The sequence below is a fragment of the Rhinopithecus bieti genome, unplaced genomic scaffold (genome assembly GCF_001698545.2).
Source record: "Rhinopithecus bieti isolate Rb0 unplaced genomic scaffold, ASM169854v2 scaffold_7438, whole genome shotgun sequence".
Classification (NCBI taxonomy): domain Eukaryota; kingdom Metazoa; phylum Chordata; class Mammalia; order Primates; family Cercopithecidae; genus Rhinopithecus; species Rhinopithecus bieti.
The window spans coordinates 1,533,522-1,538,182 of NW_016805589.1; positions in this window are offsets into that span (position 1 = coordinate 1,533,522).

A 4,661-nucleotide genomic window follows, 5' to 3' on the forward strand; every position below is an offset into this window, starting at 1 on the left:
ATATATTCCTTTATTTGGGTCACTTTGCTTTACCTATGTTTATGTCTCCAAAAAGTGGTTGGATACCCTCTTGAGAGGTTTTCTTTACAAAAAAGAAAAAAAATTCTGAAATTCCAAAGCCTCTTTCCCTGCCATTGTAGCACTTAGGCAAAAACATGAAGAACTAAATCCACTAGACTGTAGTTTAAACTTGAAAAAACAAAAACAAAAAACCCAAAAGACTATAATATGCTTTATAGTGGCATTTTTATACAAGTGACTCATTGCTAGAAGTGTATTGGCCATTTTAAAGTGCAATCTGATCTTTCATGGGTAGACATTTAAATTCTCTGAGTACAGACACTGTACTTGGGACAAATTATTATATTTGTACCTTGGTGCCAATCTTAATCATGTCCTCATTGGGTGCTTATTTTCAAATACCTGATCCTTCCAAAAACAGTATACTAAAACCTGTCGTTAAAAATATTTCAAGTTTAATAGCAAGCCATGGATACTTTTACTGCCTTTTATTTATTGCTGGGTGTATTTTATTAGAAGGAAAGGTAAGTAAATGTGTTTTGCAGAAAATGTGTAATATAAGTCAGCTCCAGTAGCAGTTATTTTTTAACTAGATGGTGGAGCATTTACACACTTAGTTTATTAGTGACCTTCCCATAAAATTTTTAGGAACACAGGGCCAAACAGAGGTCATTAGTTTATCTAAGCCAGCCCACTTCTTTGGTGACATCAAACAGCTGAAGAGAAGCCAAGAAACATTCCCTACATCTTCAAATTCTATGTGTCCTTGGCTTTGCCTCCATCCATAGTATTTTATTCCCCTCAGAAAGAATTGCAGTTGGAATTTGTATAATCACCTGTGTTAGAAGTGATGCTCTACTTTGAAAAATATAGTTTCTATATATTATAAATAATTATGCTCTGCCTTCTTGCATATAGTTGTTTTGGGCCTTTGTTTGATAAAAACTATCTTATTAGCCAGTTATACATGACCTTATGCTGGATGTAGTATATACAAAGGTTTGTACAAGACAACCCCTGAACACAAGGAGATTCTAGTCTGGGAGGAGACTAGTAGGAGACAAAGTCCTTTCCTGTCCAAGAAATCTTAATATGGAATGTTTTTCTGCTTTGTTTGCATAGTGATGGAAGAAGCTTTTTACACTTTTCAAGCTTGCTGCTAACTTAATTTTCCCCAGAAGGGCACTTTTAAAGATGTTTGCAAAACCAAATGCCCTCAAAGGAGAGATTACTACCACTTGAAGAGGCCACCCCAAAAAGGGCCAAAAGGATGGAGGGGGAACATCTCAGGGTTCTATGCGGCCAGGACCTATAAAACCAGCTGCCAAGGGGACTTGCGACTGTTAGCCTAGGGCTTGAGCCCTCGCTCCCCATTTACTGGCTGTGTAATCTTGGGTCATTTGCGTGCCCCATCCAAGCTTTGGTTTTCTAATCCATGTGCTAGAATATTTTCTCACAGGGCCATTTTTAGGGAGGTAAAGTGCCCAGCATCTAGCTAACAGCTCTTCACAGCTGATCAGCTAGAGTATTGGGTCTAAGGGCAGGACATGAAAAGCCCAAACCTATAATTCAAATGAAGGGAATTCATTTCCTTCTCAGGACCATATAGCTGTCATAAACCCTGCCTTTCCTCATTCCTTCTTTCCTAAATGTCATTAGGCCATCCCTGATAAATCAGACCATTCTTCTCCTCCTAAATTCCTGCAGCCCAGATGAGAATACGGTTTACTCTTGCTTTTCTGGTAATACTATCATATGTTTATGTAGGAACTTATATACATGTTCATTTCATCTTCACAGATTACTATAAAAGGGATTATTTTGCGTTCTTTACCACCAAGCAACCAAAGTCTCCCTCCCCGGCAAATAATTTTCAACACTCAGCAACATCAAAACACTTTATAAATTCAATAAACTTTGATTCTCATTTCCTTTCCTGAGTTCTATAGGCTGAAACTCTGGCCTCTTTTTTGCTTAATCCATTTGTATTACATTACAAGACTTGCCATATACTATCTTTGTATGGATTTGGGTCTTCAAAGCAGCCTTTGAACTTCTTATCCTTTGCTTTGTTTCTTTCTGCATTGGCCTTACATTCTCTGCTACTTTCCTTGCCCTTTCCATGTCTTCTTTGCTGGCCTCTCTACACCTCCCCATCCCCCTATGTTTCCAGTGCTGCTTAGATCACTCTTGTTACTTCTCTGTCCTAAATTCCTACACAGCTGTAGATAGGGCCATTTTCTCAGTGGCCACTTTCCCTTTCTCCAAATGTTGCCATGGGCCATTTGATCCCTAGTTACTTCTTTTGTTTTGTTTTGTTTTAGTTTTTTTGTTTGTTTTGAGATGAAATCTCACTCTTGTCCCCAGGCTGTAGTACAATGGCGCGATCTTGGCTCACTGCAACCTCCGCCTCCTGGGTTCAAGCGATTCTCCTGCCTCAGCCTCCCAAGTTGCTGGGATTACAGGCACTTGCCACCACACCCGGCTAACTTTTGTATTTTTAGTAGAGACAGGGTTTCACCATGTTGGTCAGGCTGGTCTCTAACTCCTGACCTCAGGTGATCTGCCCGCCTCTGCCTCCCAAAGTGCTAGGATTACGGGCATGAGCTACCGCGTCTGGCCTAACCCTAGTTACTTTCTATCTTCGCATCCCATCTAGCCACATCCAACAAGAAAACCACATGCCTGCTTTCTCTTCCTGAAACTCTCCAGGGAATGCTCCTGAATGCCCCCGGATAGATGGTTCCAGCCTGTGTCTGTGTCCCCCACCCCAACCCTGCCAATCCAAGCCTGTCCAGATAGGGCCTGCCTGTTTTCCCCTTTATTGGGGGATCTGGGGAGCTTTTCATAGTTGTGGCATTTGTCACAGTGTTCACAGGCTCACCACTTCATGCCCGTTCAGTACTAGTTTGGCTTGGCCATTAAACAGAAAGCATTGGGGTATCCTCTGCTCTTTGTTCTCTCTCACTATACAGATCACTTCCGATGGCATCTGCATGAATCTGTGACAACCCTCGGGCCCCCATGGAGAAGCACCTGGCTAGTCCCAAATTTCATAATCCTTTTGATGCTTCTGAATTACCTTCCACAAAACACTAGGATTCTGTAAGCTTTTAATTGGAATTTTATCTTTAAAAACAGCCTTAATCATGTAATAAAATATATTTTCAAATGTGTGTTCAACTGTGTGGTTATTTGTGCTCTCATTTACAGACATGAACAAATACTAAAACAATATATAAATTAATTTACTCACAGTACTTTATTTGGGATCTCAGGTTTTGTTTTACAAAAAGCATTCTGCAGCTGAAAAAAATGGCTTGAAAACCACTGCCCTAGGTAAACACTCAACTCATCTCTTACTTTGCCTAAAACTGTTCGACCATTATACATTTTTTTTCCTCCCTCAATCTTACAGGGGTTTCAAAATGTCCTGATTTTGCAGAAGTTACAAGTACATCTAAAAAGTCACTTTCTAATCCTAGTATCTCCGAAAATCAACTGTTTGTTCTTTTCAGACTTGTTTTTGTGAATTTATTTTTACATAGGTAGTACTAGCATACTGGCACAGCCCAGTGAGATGAGGTCTCTTAAGCCGTTCTGTTTATGTCAGATGTTAAATTTTGTAAATAGTCTTTTGTTGCACTGTAGATTATCTTGTCTTTTTCTGCTTTTCAACTCGTTCTGACAAATGCCGCGTGATGTTTTTGTTTTTGTTTTTTTTTGAGACAGAATTTCCCTCCTGTCACCCAGGCTGGAGTGCTATGCTGCCTTCTCGGCTCACTGCAACCTCCACTTCCTGGGTTCAAGTGATTCTTCTGCCTCAGTCTTCCATGTAGCTGGGATTATAGGCGCCCGTCACCACACTCGGCTAATTTTTGTATTTTTAGTAGAGATGGAGCTTCACCATTTTGGCCAGGTTGGTCTTGAACTCCTGACCTCAAGTGATCTCCCCCTCCCCCAGCCTCCCAAAGTGCTAGGATTACAGGTGTGAGCCACCACAACCGGCCTCAATTATGGTGTTTTTAAAGCCAACTTCTAATACCTCTTTTTTCCATTGCTTCATTGCTAAGAGGACTAATTAGACTTTTGCAACACTTATGACAAAGGCTTCCTATACCCTTGATCTTCTTTCATCCATAGGGCATCCAAAAGAGACCTGGTTTCTCTGTTGATTGGAAGTTCACATGAAATTCCTTGACCCTGGGATTAAACCTACAGTAAACATGTATATTTTTGTGTTGCAGATGCATATCATAGATGGACAGTAATGAATACCATTTATTGAGCATTTATCATGTGCGAAGTACTCTGCTTTATTCTTCACAGGTACATTTAATCATCTCCCCAATCCTTTGAGGTAGGGAGTACTATGATCCTTGTTTTATACTTAAAAAAAATGGAGACTCATGTTAACTGACTTGCCCCTTACCATTCTTAAGTGGGGAGGCTGGGCTTAATTTGGTTTGTGTTGTTAGAGCATGAATTCTTAACAATAGAACACTCATCATCTTTCCTGTGTGTGCACCTGCTTCCATTTCTTTTTATTCTCCTGTCCCTCTTGATCTACACTTTAACACATTCCTTTCTCTTCCCACAGGGTTCCCTTTATTGAGGGTGGGAATTGGGGGGGGGGGGGG